Source organism: Euphorbia lathyris, chromosome 2, assembly GCF_963576675.1.
Source record: "Euphorbia lathyris chromosome 2, ddEupLath1.1, whole genome shotgun sequence".
Lineage (NCBI taxonomy): Eukaryota > Viridiplantae > Streptophyta > Magnoliopsida > Malpighiales > Euphorbiaceae > Euphorbia > Euphorbia lathyris.
In genome coordinates this window covers 19,802,037-19,821,217 of record NC_088911.1, presented here as the reverse complement: position 1 = coordinate 19,821,217, position 19,181 = coordinate 19,802,037, and the positions used below count along the sequence as shown (strand labels likewise).

At 33.9% G+C, this 19,181-nt stretch overlaps 1 long non-coding RNA gene across 4 annotated transcripts; it reads right to left on the bottom strand.

The window, feature by feature from the left end:
* Positions 1-9,658: 9,658 nt before the first annotated feature.
* On the bottom strand, positions 9,659-15,068 carry LOC136217490 (uncharacterized). Of its 4 annotated transcripts, none has more exons than XR_010683491.1 (9): positions 14,884-15,068; positions 13,500-13,583; positions 12,827-12,927; positions 12,467-12,698; positions 11,818-12,350; positions 11,503-11,718; positions 11,071-11,306; positions 10,800-10,945; positions 9,659-9,882 (listed from the first exon to the last, which is right to left on the bottom strand). It is a non-coding gene; the product is annotated as an uncharacterized lncRNA (long non-coding RNA). The 4 variants fall into 4 exon arrangements; XR_010683492.1 differs by having other exon boundaries at positions 9,660-9,882; positions 12,500-12,698; XR_010683489.1 differs by having other exon boundaries at positions 9,660-9,882; positions 11,818-12,698.
* Positions 15,069-19,181: the final 4,113 nt, after the last annotated feature.

Genomic DNA, 19,181 nt, shown 5'->3' with positions numbered 1-19,181 from the left:
AACTGCAGATAATAAACGAACTTGGCTTATCTCAGTGTTTACACCGTGCCCCTCGAGTCATTCGGGTGAGATGGCAACCACCGCCTGCGGGGTGGTTCAAAGTGAACACCGACGCCTCAGTCACAGGGACATCGGCGGGTTGTGGCGGCATATACAGATCGCAGCATGGCCGGTTCGTTGGAGCCTTCGCCTACCCGACTGAGCATACGAACACCTTCGCTGCAGAGCTTTCAGCTGCAATTTACGCCATCATCAGTGCTTTTGAAAGGGGTTGGCTAAATATATGGGTGGAAAGCGATTCGCTTCATGTGATCCGTTTACTTAAAACGCATGACCATCAGGTTCCGTGGACCCTGCGCCAGGATTGGCACAAATGTCTCAGGCAACTCGATCAAATGTCTGTGGTCGCCACGCATATTTACAGAGAAGGCAATCAGGTTGCTGACTCTCTCGCCAACTTTGGTCGAACGGCTATCGGTATGACTTGGTGGGATAGCATACCTATGTTTTGCACATCGGCTTATTTTTGTAATCTAGGCGGGCGAGCGAATTACCGATTTGCCTAGCCAGACTCTTTTTTGTTTGATCTTCTTGTAACCTTTTCTTTCTTCTTTAATAAATTCGGCACAGGGTTCAGGCTTACGAGTGGGGGTGCCAACCTCGTTGGGATGTCCGCTCTTTGCCTCTTCTGTTTGCCAATCTTCAATTAAAAAGCCATAAAAAATAAGAAAATGGTGGAGTTTTGCATAGGAAATAGAAATTTAGGAGAGATGTATTAAAGGTAAATTAGTCATTTTAATAGTCTCGTTAATGTTGTATTGGTTTTGATGAAGACCCCTAAAATATATATATATATAAAAAGAACGAATGGAGTAAAAAATGTTTATTGTTTTTTAATAATTAAATATTACCTATTGCAGTTTTACTTCAAACACTCAATATTTGATGCTAATAGAAAATACTATATAAACAAGATAGAAAATTTCTTGAAACCATACTAGATTTAAATTTTAAGAAAAAACTATAAAAAAAAATAGATAATACTATGAATCACATTTCACCAAATTTTCTTAGCTATTTTTGTGTAAATTTATATAATTGTTAAGTTATGATATTAGTGGAACCCTATATTTACACAGAGGTTTTTTTGAAAATATATTATCTTATTTTTTTATTTTTCATCAAAGAAAAATATACCGAGTATTAATTTAAATAGGTTCTATTGTATTTTAAAATTTTAAGTTCGAGTTTATCAACTAATTTTAATTGATAGAATGAATATTTGAAAAGTGTACAAATAATTTTGAATTGCTTAAAATATCTTCAACAATCAATTAGAGAGTCGGTCCATATACCATAATATGAACGAAATCTAATTTCATTTTTAAATATATTTTATTTTATAATTACTTTGTAATTGACATTCCTTTCAATTTGTAGGACCAAATTAATATTTTAATATAAAATATTTATTATTAACAAATTAAAATTTTAAAGATAGGACTCAAGCCTAATATTTTTTATCGGTAAATCTAACATGTGCACAGGTTTATTTAAGTTTTTTAATTAATGCATTAAAACTCTTGTGTGCTTTTACCTTGAAAATAATATAACATTAATTAATGCGTTATGAGCTTTTGCCTTGGTATTATTTTTATGTGACAATATTAATTATGTCTTATTAATCGTATATGATTACCTAAAAAAACTAAACATTTTTTAAACAAAAAAATGTATTAATTATTACTTATCATATGCCTTATGGTAGGTAAATTACATACGTGGTGTACAACATTTATCTGTTTCACACTTTAGTGTACAACCTTTAATTTTGCACACTAAAGTGTACAAATTTCAGGTGACTTCCCACTAAAGTGTACAGCCGGTAATTGTGACCGGTCAACCCAAAGTCAACGTGCCACATCATCATTTTCATCCTACCCATTATAAAAAGTGGGGCCCATTCCTTATGAAATTATAACAATACCCTTTACCCTTATATAATTACTAAAATGTCATTGTCTTCTTCCTTCCTCCTTTCTCCATTTTTCTCTTTTCCTTTCTCTCTCTAACTCCTCTCTCTAAGTCTCTCTCTCACTCCTCTCTCTGTCTTCGATCATCGCAACCTGAAGTTTATTACCATTGATAAAAAAAATGCGGTTTGATGTAATTGCTTTTTCTTTCTTCTTTCTTCTTTTTTCTACATCTGATCGTGATTTTATCACCTGTTTTGTCGATGATTTGATTCTTTTACGGATTGGTTTAATTTGAAAATTCAATTCTGAACTTTTTTGTTTTTGATCAACAATTGTCAATAGCGCTGAATTTTATTATTTTCATTTTTAGGATTTTCTGATTCTAATTGAAAAGGCTGATTAATTATTGGAATTAGTGATTTCAATTTTATTTATGATTCAGAAGATATTGATATGTTTGCGATAATTGCATTTTGTAATTATATTTGTGGTGGTTATCAAGGCCTGAGCAACGACTGCTCCACTCAATGCAGCTTATACGGGGGAGGAATTCGAGTTCTACCTATTTGACTCAGACTCAAAGCTTTTAATCACCTCATAGGAAGGTAATAGTTGCGTTGAAGGTACTGCATCAAAGCTCAACATTCTTTCGGCCAGTGCAGCCCGGAGTGGATTCTGAACTTGTTCTAACGCTCCCGGAATCCGATCTTATCTCGTCCCTCAGCCTGTCAACGAATCTTTCGATGTTGCGTTGTTCCTCCATACCTCTTGCACCACCAGCAGACCCAAAGGCATTGCTTATCGATTTATCAATCGAAGAAAATATAATAGTAATAAACTTCATTTTTAATAGTACCAACCATTTCGTTTTTTATCAATCGTAATAATCTTTAAGTTGTGATGATTGAAGACAAAGAGAGGAGAGAGAAGAAACTTAGAGAGAGGAGTTACAGAGAGAAGATTTAGAGAAGGAAAGGGAAAGAGAAAGATGGAGAAAAATTGGAGGAAGGAAGAAGATAATGACATTTTAGTAATTATATAAGGGTATAGGGTATTTTTATAATTTCATAAGGAGTGGGCCCCACTTTTTATAATGGGTAGGATGAAAATGATGATGTGACACGTTGACTGGTCATAATTACCGGTTGTACACTTTGGTGGGAGGTCATCTGAAGTTTGTACACTTTAGTATGTAAAATTAAAGGTCGTACACCAAAGTGTGAAAAAAGGTAAAGATTGTACACCACGTATGTAATTTACCCGCCTTATGGCATGTGTTAGCCAGACTGATATTTTATTTATATGATTCTTTCTCTTATTGCCAATGCTAAATAAGCAAGCTTGCTAAAATTATTACCAATAAAATATATACTTTAATGTCACTTAACATTTAGTAATCCTTTTATAATTAAACATGCAATGAAATAAAAATATTCTTAATCATGTATTAAATATATCATAGGCTCTTTTTTTTAAAGGAAATATATCATATACTCTATTTTGTTACTTGTGTATTATTCAATTATTGTTTTTATTTATATTTTGTAACCGTAATTTTTGACAATTTTATGAAGGGAGTTCTCATCAAAATAATAAAATAATTGATTTTGTTACACAAAAAGATAAAAAGATCAAGCTCCAATGAAAATATAAAGAAAGAAAAACTTTGTTCCAATTGCTTTACGAAAGCTAGAGCTACATAAATTTTCAATCATACTTCGTATATAAGGTGTGCCACTATCCTCTACTCGTTGAATGTACTTTATTTGCTAGTAATATTTCCATATGTTATGATTTGCATTTTATGTGTCTTTAATACTTTATGCATATGCATATACAATTGCCTTTCTTAAATTGTGAAACTTTTTTTTTTATAAAGAATATATTTTATTAAATTTTGAAGTGTTTTTTTTATGATATTTCACCAAGTTTTCTATGAGTTTCATAAAAGTGAAATTTGGTGAAACTTTTTTTTATATTTATTCACAACTGTTCCACCAAACTTCACATGAGTTTCAACAAAGTAAAATGCTTTGTGGAAATAATATGGACTTATATGTGACAAACTTTACCAACGTTTCACAGTGTCTAAGTTGCACAAAGTCGCACCAGGTTATCTTTTTTAGCTTCACCAAGTTTCTCATGAGTTTCACCAAAGTGAAACTTAGTGAAAACTAGAGTTTCACATTTTTCAAACTTGTTGATTGTGATTAATAATAGTTTCATCAATTTTCACATGAGGTGAAACTTGTAAAATCTGATAAACTAATAGCTTTATTTTGGTTAAACTTGATGAAATCTTGGTGGTAATAATCGATAATAGTTTATAGTTTTATCAAGTTTCACACAAGTTTCACTAAGCTTGAATCAATTTTCAATGTAGTTTCACCAAACTCTAGTGAAACCTTAATGAAACGTTAGTGAAACTTATTAAAATAGTTTCACATAGTTCCACATAAGTTTGATCAATGTTTCACATAATTTGAATAAGGTAAAACTTAATGAAACCTTGGTGAAACTAATTGATGTGGCAAATGAGCTCAAACCCTTAAGGCTCACTTACAAGTACAACCCACCAGATCTCATAGGTAACCCATATTTACTAACTCCCAACCGGTTTGGAAAAAGGGAGAATTAAAGACATTTCACCCCATCAAAAGTCTATAAATACCACCACTTGGCATGTAATACCCCTTATTCAAAAATCATAAATATCTAAAACAACAATAAATTCCATTCAACATGCCATCAAAACCTAAACATGAGGTCCCATTAAATTCATTAAATAAATGTAATCCAACATAGATTCAAATAATCAAATACAAATGTTTAACATTCTCATAAGTGTTGATAAGCTAAATAATAAGAATAAACATAATGACGACTCCACATACTGGCTGATATGAACGAGCATCGCTACAAATATCTTATTCCTAAAAAATGGTCGCGACAAGAGGTGAATTGCCGACTCAATAAGATAGTTAATTAAATAAATAACACACTCACACGCTTATACAATAATATTCATGCATTTAATTTATAAATGTCCAAGCAACATATACATAATTATAAGTTATTTTATTTAGGGGATCTTTATTTTAGTATAGTAATACTCAATTATTGTATGACCATAAATTATCCATTTCACGGGGGTACCCTATCGTAACAAATACCCAGTACCCCCATCATAAATTTTTATTTACCCTTTTTAAATAAATATATGGTACCTTGACACCATGTTGTAACAAATATCTGATGTTAATATTCATCTTATCACAATAATTATATTTCTCATTTCAATTTTGCAACCATTGGATATACTATCCTATATAACACTACGCCAAAACCCTCTTCAGACGACGGTTTAACCGTCGTCCCGCGAGATATAAATCTGTCACGGGGCTCGCTGCCGTCTATTGCACCTTCAGACGATGGTCAGGTTCTGTCATGTTTCATCATTACACATGACATTAGCCTATTTGCTTACTGTCATCTTACCCTTGTTACGATGCAGCTTATTTATTACTGCCGTCACCTTTAATGTCATCAAATGACATTTTTACAATTAAACCCGTCAGGTTAGCGTGTGGGAAATTGGCATATTTAATTTGAGATGACAGTTCGTATAATAATTTCTGTCGTTATAACCTGTTTAGATGGCACGGGTCTTAATCAATCATGTCAAAGGATTTTTTTTCATGTGACAGAAACATTAATTTTAATGTCTTTTTATTGCTGTTTAGATGACATTTTTAAAAACTAAAATGTCACTTTATGCATTCTTCTTCGTTTGAATTTCTGATTTTTATACCTGAATACAGAAACATTCTAAAATATGAAGATTACATTCTGTATATCAATGGTTTTAATTTTATTGGAGACCAATACTCATAATATGTTTACATTTGTGCCTAACGTCAATCCATATCTTGAATAACCAATACATTTCTGAATTAAAACACAAAAAATAACCAATCTTCCATAAGTCAATCCATATCTTGGAGAAATAATTAGGTCTATAATCCCAAAGGTTTTGGTATCTGCAAAAGCCAAGCAGGTCATTAATATTACACACAACCCTAAACTCAGTAGTAATTACATGACCCTTCCCCTTTCACGGCCTTTCACTTACCACAATCATATCACTATAAATATATGCATCATAATTCAGAATCATACCTTCAACAGCCAGAAAACTTACCAACAATGGATCCCCTTGTTGAAACTCCAGGAGACATAATTGCTGACTTGAATAAGTTGTACATGGAGAACCCAGAGTGGCTTCTGGCCATCAATGGTACGTATGTCAATCCATAGTTGTTCTGTAACCCTTCCTGGTTTCTTCTGTGTATTTCTAATGATTCTTCTTGGATGATAACGTACAGGTCCTCTCGATGGTAACTTCTTCACATGGTCGATCAGGATGAAAGGCCCCCAATGCACCCCATATGAAAGGGGTGTATTTGAAATCAAAATCAACTACCATCCGGATTTCCCAAACAGACCTGCAAGAGTAATATTAACTCAGATCAGTAAGATATAATCACCTACATGAAACATACACTAATAAATCTCTCCTCTTATTCTCAGTTTTGGTTTCGGAATAGGATATATCATCCTAACGTGGCTCCTCAGGGGTTGATTCATCTTCCCCGTATCCTTAATAACCATCGCTTTTCCACTGTCACGGTATAATGCAACCATTTATCTATTTCATTTGATAAATATACAACATCATATTTTTGTTCTAATTATTCTATGCATTTTGTAGTGTCTGTGGCACATATATAATCTACTTCTACAGCCCCACGGTGAGGAGCCATATCCTGGGCAAGAAGCAGTTGCTGAGCAATACCGTAGCAACAAGGAAGAGTATGAGGGGATCACCCGGATATGGACTGAGGAGTATGCAAAGTGGATATGAGGGTGTCCAAATCTCTTAAACTATCTTGGCTAAGAGAAAGGAGAATCAGAAGGCAATGTGAGCTCCAAATGTGGTTCTCATTCCAATTCCAAATTTCCTTTCTATAGTCAAAATAGTTAAGGAGCTTTGGACCTTTAATTCCCCCCTTTTGTAATATATAACGTAGAGCTTTGTGCTCCTAAACTGGCCCTTTTATAATGCTCCTTCCACTTGGTAATGAGGGTTATGATGCTGTCACCATAAGGGACTCTGTTTGTGCTGAATATGAAGAGTGTTCAAATCTCCTAAGCTGTCTTGGCTAAGTGAAAGGAGAATTGAAAGGCAATGTGATATCCAAATGTGGTTCTCATTCCAATTCCAAATTTCCTTTCACTAGTCAAAACAGCTAAGGAAATTTGGACTGTCAATTACAACCGAAAGGTAACACTCATCCCCCCTTTTGTAATATAACGTAGAGCTTTGCTATTCAGTTTATATGTATATGCAAGTAGACTAAATTGACCCTTTTACAATGCTCCTTCCACTTGGGTTGTACTCGTGGTACTCTAAACTTGGTAATGAGGTTTATGATGCTGTCAAAACAAGGGACTCTGTTTATGCTGAATGCATCATAAACCTATCACCATGTTTAATGTTGTTGTTACGATATCAAACCAAGTGGAAAGGAACATAGTAAGAGTATGGCCAATGCACATACATAACCCTTTATGTAGAGCTTATTATTCAGTTCGTATGTATATGTATATTCTATCTAATCAAAATATATCTTATCATTTGCAAGTCATATCAGTACATGCAATTTGCCTAAATTTACCTTTTAATACATGCTTCATAAACGAATTGCATTCAGAATCCTTATTTATCATCATAGGTCATGTTCAAATAAAAATGAGCCAGTTGAGTTCATAACATTTTCAGCTTTAAGAGTATGTCTAACATGCTATAACAGGGTAAATTTCATTAATGGTGTACAACCTTTGCCCCATTTCACATTTTGGTATACAACCTTCAATTTGTCTCATTAATATGTACGAACTTATAGGTGACCTCCCACTATGGTATACAACAGGTAAAAATGACCGGTCAATGCTCAGTCAACGCGCCACCTCAGCTTTGACCGGTCAAAAAGTAAAAAAAATTCAATCACTTAATACAAAATTACTTCTATACCCCTATCTCTCTATTTATTCATCTTCTTCCCTCCATTTCTTTTTCTTTCTTCAAATTTCTTCCTCTCTCTCTTCAAATTTCTCTCTCTAACTCTTCTCTCTCTAACCTCTTTCTCTTTCTCTCTCTAACTCCTCTCTCTCTAACATCTTTCTCTCTCTTCAATAAACTCTTATTGTTTCTATTCACAAACCTATGTTACATGGAAACCAACACCAAAAAACAGGTTTTAATTAAAATATAGAAAATAAAAATGTGCAAAAAATGTATAAATGATACAAATAGAATCAACGCACAATGAATTAACCATGATATTGGTTAATGTGCAGATCTGTTTTTGAAAACAAATTTTATTTTAAGAAATGAGTTTCTAAATTTTTAAAATTATAGAATCGTTACCTGAGATATTCCTAGGAGTTCCGGGAAGGTTTTTTGGAACAGAAACATTTCTGAAAAGTTTTCAAATTTTGGAAAGGCGTCAATATCAAAGTGTCCCTGTTTCATAGTTCACAAATTAACAAGACATATGCCTAATGCACACTTGTGGACAGCAAAATGCGAGAAGATGAGGGAAAAGGAAAGCAAAGCATGTTCAATAAATCAACTTTTTTTTGTGTGCTTAAATTGGATTAGTAATTTATAGAAACATAGCTTCAGAATCTTCAATAATCTAGTAAAATGATTTCAATAACAAAGCATGTTTAAACTTTTGCTGGCAAGTTTCCAATGCTTAAGCTAAAAAAACACGAGGAGGATTAGTCAGCACATATCAATAGAGAAATCATTATCCAAGAAGCTTCTTCTAAAACCTGATTGAGCTAGAATCTGTGTCAACAAAACCAATAGAAGGATCCAGATTAGATAAAAACAGACCGATCACCTAACAAGTATTCTAAACCCTACCCTCTTAGAAAAATAAAAACACAATAAGATATACAAGTAATAAACGGATACAAAATTACTAAAATATAGAATTGATAAGAGTTTGATTGAAGAGAGAGAAAGAGGTTAGAGAGAGAGATGAGTTAGAGAGAGAAATTTGAGGAGAGAGAGAGAAATTTGAAGAGAGAGAAAGAAATTGAGAGAAAAAAGAGGCATAGAAGTAATTTTATATTAAGTGGTTGAATTTTTTTAACTTTTTGACCGGTCAAAGCTGAGGTGGCGCATTGACTGAGTGTTGACCGGTCATTTTTACTACAAAAAAAGAGACTTTTAATGAGAAGAAAAATTATCATTAAAAGTTCAAATATTCTCATGAAAGAGTTTTTAATGAGAATTATTACTCTCATGGGTCCCTTCATTACAAGGGTCCCTTACTAAAAGTAATTATGAGAATAAAATGCATTCTCAGTATCACCATATATAATGAGATTAATTATCCTCATTAGAATTTTTTATAATAATAAAAACTCTTCTCGTTAAATTGTTTATAATAATTAAAAATATTCTCATTAATTTTTTATATAATAATTTAAAATCTTCTCATTAAATCTTTTATAATGATTCAAAAACTCCTCATTAAAAATTTTATCATGATAAAAAAAATATTTACATTATATAATAATATCTTGCTTATTAATTATAAGAATACAATTCAACAATAAATTATAAAACAAAGTTCCATTTCAATTCACTAAGAAAAAAGAGCCATAACTTGGAGAAACAAAATGCATTACATGAGCAACACAATAGCTTGGATTTACATATTCGTAAACAATCAGCATCAACATCTTATATAAAAGCTCTAGCCGGATGCCTGACTCCAACAAACATGGCATAGCCAAACATTCCAACCGTTGTAGGACAAACAACAACCTACACAATGCAAACCCTATAATTAATATACCTAATTAACAGTACCAAAAAAAATGAAAAATGTTGAGGCAAAAATCTTCCATGTTCTAATTAAAAGATCATAGGGCCAATATCAGAAAGAAACCACAAAACAGATGATTATTTCATTTCCTAATATATCTTTGAACCATTGTCGCTGAGCGAGGGTCCGGAGAGGGGTCCCACCACAAGGGTGTACTGGGGACAAGCCTTCCCCTGCCAATTTATTTGGCAAGTGGCCGCTCCTAAGACTCGAACCCGTGACCTCTTGGTCACATGACAACAACGTTTACCGTTGCGCCAAGGCTCGCCCTCAACCTCTGCCTTCCTATAATTGACCAAAAACAAAAGGTGATCAACCTTTTCTTTTGTAAGAACCCCATTGACAAATAAGAGAATAAACATCTTATCATTTCGATGAAAGCTTCAAAACTTCAAGAGAATTATCAAGAACAATCTCCCTCAAGAGAAACAGCAACTGAAAATCTCAAATACAAGACTCATGAATAGAACTCTTTAGTTTGAGAGAACAATATTGGATATAAGCTTAAGAACAATTTTGAAACCAATGCCTGATATTTATGGCAATAAAACAAAGATACAAGAGAGAGAGGTAAATAGGCAATATATATGCAGATATTTAAGAAAAAACGAAGCAGTAGTCAATTTCAAAGTAGCAGGCATGAGAATGATCAAGAAATAGAATGGTCAATTCACAGTTCATAGCAGGCATGATTTCAGCATGTGCATCAAATGATGACAATCATAATCTATGAGCATGAGGCCTTTTTTCTATTCTGATTAGTCATGGGAATAGAAGGTGCATTTATATTATTTTAAAAGGAAAAAAAAAAACTTGCAATAATAGGAGGCACTGCCTACAAAGCAAAGACCAGTACCCTTGTAATCAGCCAAATGTTGAGTTGATATCGTGCCCCTCATACAACCTTTAGAGTTGACATATACTACTACAGTATGGGGCATTACTTTCTCGACATCTCCTGCAACAACACTGCCCAACTTCACAGTTTCTTCTTCAGAAACCCTGACATAATTACCAGCAGTCATGAATTTATCAAATAGCCAATGGTTTGAGAGTTAATAGTTTAGTTTGATTAGACAAATCGTTAACATAATCATTTTAGAACCTATGGTATAATGCAAAATTACCTATCCTGTTTCAGTTCTCTAGAGCATCAACCGGCTATGCACATGACGAAAACTTCCATTTCTTAGAAGAAATTTAGCCATGTGTATCCAAGTGTGTGAGGAAGAAGCTCTGCCAACTCAATGCTAGAACGACCCATGCTTTTTCTAATACGGTTTCAGTTAATGGACTCAATGTCAGCCATGAATATGCTATAAATTGGTTGAGGCCTCTTTCATACCATAATATGCAATTGCACCTGCATGTATGTGTCTTGACTGGTTACTTTTGTCAGTTAACTAAAAAATTATGCAAAAGTTATAATTCCAATCCAGATTTCAGAATCAATGGCCAGTAAAACAACAAAAGTTTCACAACATCAACAGAAACAGTATAATTTTGTTCTTTTCATTGGAAGGAATTGACAAGTGATATAAAAGAAAAATCAATCTTACCACAACACCAGTGTCCATATGGCTAATATCAGCAGTAACACCAGGAGTATTGACGACATCATACAAATGAAGAACGGAAACCAATGGATTCATCTTCATCAACATTGCGAGAGGCTGCCCTATTCCTCCTGTTGCTCCCAATATAGCTACCTTGAATCCGGGCCATCCTCCTTTTGCCCGGCAATTTGACCGGCTCATAACAGAGCTCTCCTCCATCTTTTTCCATCAAATTTTAAAAAAAAAACAAAATTCAGAAAACAAGAATTTAATTAAAGAAGAAAAGCATCACAATTTAAGAGAATTTGAATGACTGACATGGAGATTTGGAGGATTAAGGTGTGCAACGAGTGTTCCAATTCGTTGATTAGCGTTCACGATCTTGTTGGGTTTAGATCACAGGAGTGGAAAACTATAAATAAATAAATAAGGGATGGGTTTGGAAGAGTGTGAATATTGGGAAATGTGAAAATCAAAAACAGAACTTATCCAGCACCACGCTGACATGTTGGGCTCATGATCGTTCAGTGTATCTTCATTTTTGTTGTGAAAACTGAAAAACAGAACTTATCCAGCACCTGCATGTTGTTTTGCTTAACTAAAAAATTCTTCATTAGCCATAAAAAAAGCTCTGATTAGACAACCGGCAAGACCTCTGGTTACATCATTGACGAAATCGATCTAACAAATGCTGCGATCAACTATCAAACCCCAAGCTAGAGCAACGAGGCTTAACCATACAAACAACAGAACACTCCTCCTTATTCCATACCCAAGATAAAGAGCCATAAACCCAAAACCTCCAAATGAGCAATAATATAAGCATAGTATAGAGTTGGGAAATCAATCTCCTGCATATGATAGTAAATATCAATAAACACAATTTCCATAAACCTAGAGCCCAAAACCCAAGTTTGTGCAAGCTATTCATTGTAAAACTCATAATTAAAAGCACGGCAGCACACACAAATGCAGCTGATTCGAAAGCGGGGAGCCATACAAATATTCCAAGTTGCTTCCCTTTTCTTTCGGTGCTTTTTTCATCTGCGGAAGTTTTCAAGACAACTGCTTCTTCTACAGGGATGCTGATGCTCACTGACCCTGAATCTTGGGTTTTAAAGGTACCTTCATTCTATGCATTTGGACCCACTCAACAGCACTTCTAGTGGCTTAGAAAGAAACTTTCTTTAAAGTCTTTTCTGCAATGGACCAAAGTCTCAAATATAAAGCCGGAATTCAATATTCCAAATGAACCCACAACCACAGGAATAAAGTGGTGATAATGCACTCTAATAGAAAAAGACACAACAACCATATCCCCACTAACCATGCAGGACTCGCATCGCTTTGAGGATGTTGAGGTGTCAAGTGGTGTTAGCTGCTTGTCACCAGTGATTCGCAACTTCTATATTTGGTTGCAGGCGTTGCCTGCAACATAAACAACCATTCCCATGTATGTCAATTTCTATACAACTCACTGTTAATTTAATCAAAAGCATTCATATGTTCTATTGGTTGTTGACACCACCAATTACATTAAACAAATGCAATTCATGTTTAGTTTCAAAGATTTTATCTTTTTGTGTTAATCACCCGCTCCATTATAATCAATCAGCCTATCAAGCTTATGATATGAAGAAAGGAACGCTCAAAATGTAGTAGTAAATGTTTAAGTTCATTCTTACCATCTTGGTATATTAACCAGTTTAAATGGGTGGTTCAAATGTGAAAACTATATCAGTCTTAATAGGGAAGATCAAGTGAAATATACCAGTCCTAATGGGGAAGATCAAGCGAAATATTAAGCACTTAGACTACTATAGTTAGACTGCATCATCATTGATCAACAAGGATATCAAAAAACAAGACAATGCCATTAACTATTGAATCTCCATAAAAAAATTATTAGGTACGCCTTTTAAAATGAATACATTCTAAGAAAAATGAAACTATAAATATGAGCAAGTAGAGAGAAAGCACATATGGCTGATCCTCCATACCTGTTTCATCTTCAATTTTTCTCCAAACAGCACCAAGTGGGCCAAGTAGCTGACGAAGGGCATCATTGCTGAACTAAAATATAGCTGCATCATATTCTATTAGAGAACTGGCCATGTTCTGTTAGATTAAAGTTTAAAGAAAGGAGGGTAAATTAATAAGGGTTTAGATTCAACATAAGAACGTGGGTAAATATTCCACATACACCCAAGCCAAGATTTGAATGAAAAAGGTCTGGTCTGGTCTCCAAATAATAATCCTGTCATTGTGCTTTGATGGATCCCACCATCTCTCCCTCATATTTCCCTTTCATCACATTTTCATATAAAAAACAGAGAAAGGAAAAAAAACAGATGACTCAAAAGCCATTAAAAGGAAAGGTAGTTAATCCCCAAAGGTGTATAGGAATACTTTCAAGTTTTTTCAAATAAATAGAAAATGTAATACAGTTGCTAATACAATAAATAATACTTGCTTCCAGTAACACAAGAACTTGTTCAGTACAATCAAAATTACTAGCATTTACAAGCATGAAATTAGACATTTCCTAATCAGCTCCAAATGTTTTTCATAGATTAGCCTTTCATCATTGAATGACTTGGAAAATCAGAAAATGATGCTTTATTTTCTTATACAGAACATAAGACATTGTGATTATCTATCGAGAATAAATGACGAAAGAACAATCTGTAACCATTTGAGACCACCTACATATATTCTATTTGGTCAATCTTTATAACAAGAAGAAACTCTGGACTGAAATTTGATTTTTAATCAATCAAATTTCAATATATCTGAATTAGCATCCTGGAAAAGAACACTAAAATGCATAAACTGTCAAACCATTAATTAAGCATACTTCATTCCCCATCAGTTTATATCCTTTGAAAACTTCCATCCTTAAACCAATAGCAATTCATATAGTAAATCCAATCTTGAACCATGATATTCGTGAAAAACAACTAACAAATGCAGCATTTGATCATTAGGATTCAGAAGTTAATGTGTGACAGTCTGAGATCTGCAGTTCTTTAAATAACATCACTAGCACACTTGCAATAAATTCAGACACCAGCAGGTTTCCATAGTCAAATTCCTTTTTGGACATGAAAAATCTCACTTTTGAAAGAAGTAGAAAAAACCAAAAGAAAATTATTAGACACAAATTAGAAAAAACATTTATCTAAGATTCTATAACAATCCATGAAAGATAGCAAAACATTTGAACAATAAACACCAAGGAAACCCAAGCCACATACATATGACTCATATTAGTAAACTCAGGCAACATTTGTATGGCCCATATAGAACCAACTAAAACTTTGTTTAAAGTCATAGGTACATAGAAGAAAGAGATATTGATGAAGGTGGAAGAGAAGAGCTTACTAGTTGCAGAGTCTGGGATACTTCTTGCTTAACGCAACTTCAACTAGAAAGTTAGGTTTTCTGCTTCGGAGAAAATGTCCAGGATGAGTAGCGATTCAGGTTAGAAGAGATACGATTAGTGATTTAGGTGGGTATGAATTTGAGGTCTATGTGAATTTGGGTCGCACAATCCATCGAATTGAGGTGTGGAGGTGTCTGAGATTTGGGGCAAAATTTAGGTCGTAGCACGCGTTTTGTCTAAGCTTTCACGGTTTGGGGCAAAATTTTCAAATGAATTTCACGGTTTAGGGCAAAAATTTTGGAGGGATGGTTTGGAGGGAATACTAAATTTTGGGTAATTATTTGGGGCAAAAATTTTGGACCGATTGTTTGGAGGGAATACTAAATTTTGGGGTAATTATTTAGAGAAAATAGTGAGAATACAATGTATCATTAATATTATAGTTAAATAAAATAGTGAGAATAGTAAAAATTGAAATGTAATAATTTGATAAGAAATAGACAATAATGAGAATATAATAGAAACAAACTTAATAAATAAATTGTTTTGTGATTATTAATAAAACATATAACTTATTCTCATTAAAATTATTAAAAATTATGCTTTTAGTGAGAATATTTTTTATTCTCACTAAATTTTTCTCATTAAAACCCAGTTTTCTTGTAGTGTTTTTACCTGCTGTACACCATAGTGGGAGGTCACCTATAAGTTCGTACATATTAGTGAGACAAATTGAAGGTTATACACCAAAGTGTGAAAATGAGGCAAATGTTGTACACCATTGATGAAATTTACCCTGCTATAACAAGTAGACATCTTATTCAAGTAGACATGTATATTCAAGTGAACATGCTATAACAAGTAGACAATCTCAAACATAACCATCAAACATACTCATACTCATACATAACTTCAAACATAAACATCAACAGAACATCATACATAAACATGTTTCATACACATACATACACTCAATCACTTCTAGCAGTATGACTCATAGGTGTAAGAGTAGTGCCAATCTCAATGAACATTCAAAGCTTTGGAGTATGCCTAATCAGCCACATGCTTAATGACCCTTTTACAATGTTCCTCTAATACTTGATGCATGATGAATAAGCTACATGCCCAAATGAACAATCGTACACATACTCATACAGAACCTCAAACATAAACATCAACAGAACATCATACATAAACATGTTTCATACACATACACATACTCAATCACTTCTACCAGTATAACTCATAGGTGTAAAAGTAGTGCCAATCTCAATGAACATTCAAAGCTTTAGAGTATGCCTAATCAGCCACATGCTTAATGATCATTCATATATAAACTCTATGAGTCCTAGCTTCCTAAACAGTTATATCTAATCAATCAGTTCATACCAATCATTTCATCATCACCCACAACATCATACATATATGTAATCGTTCAGTTCAAACCCACATAACAATATATATACTAAATCAGGCTAGTTTCCTAAATAAATGAGTTCTAGGTTCTAAAACAGTACATCAAACATACACAATCACTTCTAAAGGCATGACCAATAAGTTCAAACCAACATAACATTAATATATATTCAGTAAGTTAAAGAAATCTTCCCATATGCTAAAGGCATGAACCGATTGACAATCTCTTCAGTCAGCTTTCCCATGTACTGAAGCATTCTTACTATCCCTGCAAATAGTGTTCAAATAAAAAGGAATCAGATGAGTTCATACCATCTACTGTATTAGACACTGTCTTGCCCTAGATTAAAAAAGATAAAGACCCAAGCTTTACAGCAGTGAATCTAAATACAATAAAATCAGTGTAGCTAAGCGAGAGATCTAAACCTTTCAACGATAGGACTGAAAATCACAAAATCATTATACCAGCTGCTGAAATCGACATACACCAAAGTAAATCGGATGAGGAAAAGATAGAGTAAGGAACAATGATACTCTAATATAGCTAGGAATGAATAAAATATGGCTTACCAGTACCGTGTTTCGAGCTCACCCAGTGATTGCATGTTCAAATCAACCATGGAGATAGAGCGGGATGAGAGGGATGAGAGGGATGAAGCTTGCGTAACCTAAACTGGGGTTTGGGATTGAGAGAGGGTTTATATATCAGCTGAAATTTCAGTCAAATGATATAGAGCGCCTAAAATTTGGTATGGCCGCGTAAGTGAAATTTCATTTGCTGCTTTTTTGTTTTCGGCATACAATGACATTCATTTATTAGAAGTGTCATCTGTTCAGCGCATCAAATTTAACGAAAACGCGCGTTTTCTTTGGATGACAGGATTCTGTAATCGTAATGTCATCTGAGAATCGAGTGCATTTTTTATTTTGCCTTAAGATGACATACAGTTAAAATACTGTCACGAAAAATATTCAGACGACACGAAAATAAATGTCTATCATGTATCTTGTGTCATGTGAAAGGGAAAATGGCATAGTGTAAGCTCTAGTCTCATAATTTCTAACCTTTTGATAACATTAGGATATTATCCAAAGGATCAAAGGAGATATTCGCCTAGAACGACCACGTATTGATCACCTGATACCGAGATGTGATGGCGTATCAGGCAAGGAGATCTGACAGGCGGATCACCAAGACTTCGCCACAAGAGATCCGCAGTCATGTCTATGTGGCGATCCGCCATAACCTCTCAATCCGCCAGCGGAACAGCTGAGCTGATCCCACAATAAAGACCATTAATGAGCTATTAATAAGCTAACGGGCATACTTAAAGGAAACCAGTAACCGCCATTAATGAAGCATTAATGGAGACTTTCTAGTTACTAAAGGTTACAACTTCATGACTATATATAGCTTGCATCTCAAGCTATCAAGGTACACATTCACACAATCCTAGAAACCCCACTTTGTCAATTCAGTTTTCTCTTTCATACTTTATACTGACTTTGGCATCGGAGCTTCCCCCCGTCGAACCCAACGACGCCCCCCACAAGGACGGAAGCTAATCGGAAATTCTCCACAAGTCATCACCTTTCAAAATATCCAATTTAAATATCTGATATATAATACTCAATTCTAATATCCAAGTGATTAATTGATTATATTTTACGCAAGTTCATGGGACTAACTGAAAGTTTTATGCAAGTTCAAGAGGCTATCGAAACACTTTGAAAGTTTAAGGGGCCAATCAAGCTTTTTGAACAAGTTCAGGGGGCAAATGATATATTAAGCCTAAGAATAATGACATAAAACATAGAGAATTAAAGAAGAACATTAAACTTGTGTAGATTGGTAGAAAAATACCAAGTACAAGATTAGCTGCTCCTATGAAAAAGAAAGTGTGTATTATATGAGTTCTTATATTAAGGATCGCGTCTTCCATGTCACTTGTAGGACCTCAATTCATATTTGGACATGTGTATTATGATCCCACTTAATAAGTAAAATAGTGGGACCTCTTATAATATATATGAGTTCATGTTATACATGTCAAAATATGTATAGAAGGTCTTCCATTTGACATGGAGAACCAGATGCTTCTAATAATTTCTCGTATTATATATATAATTATGGCATAAATTAATTCACCCGCAAGTTTTGCCAATTCTGCAAACTCTGCATTAAGTTCTATTTACTATTTTCCCATTATTCTATTTAGCCTATTTACTAGCTTGCCATTATAGAAATGACATAATACCCTTTAATGCACCACTAACATAGCTATAGCTTAAGGCATTAGGGGTAAAATAGTTATAAATAATATAATGACAAGCTAGGAAATAGGCTAAATAGAAAAATAGTAATTAGCTAATGGAATAGAACTTAATGCAAAGTTCGCAAAATTGGCAGAACTTATGGGCGAAGTCAGTCCACACGCCATGTGGATAAAAAGGTATTATGTCATTTCTATCATAGGATTGTAAAGGTATAAAAGCCTCGATCTTTGTAAAAGATGCAAATTTTTATGGATTAAATACATTTTCTCTATTAGAGGCTAAAGTTTCGAACCTTATTGGGATGATTTCCTTCTAGTTTAGCTAGAGAAAAGTTATTTCTTTGTTAGTTTAAGATCAAAACTATCAACATCGTTTCAAATCCATATCAATTCTTCTCCTTAGGGAGATCTTTTGGGAGAAGTTTTTGTTGAATGATTTGCACCTAAATTGACACCTCAAGCATGATTTCTTCCATGTAACTTGTGCTTGCATCATTCAGCGCATTCTTTGTTGAAACACAATTTCCACATTAATTTTGCTAGTTAATGTCGCATGTGTTAAAAGTAGGGATATTTGGATTCGATGGTACCCTCGGAATCCGTCT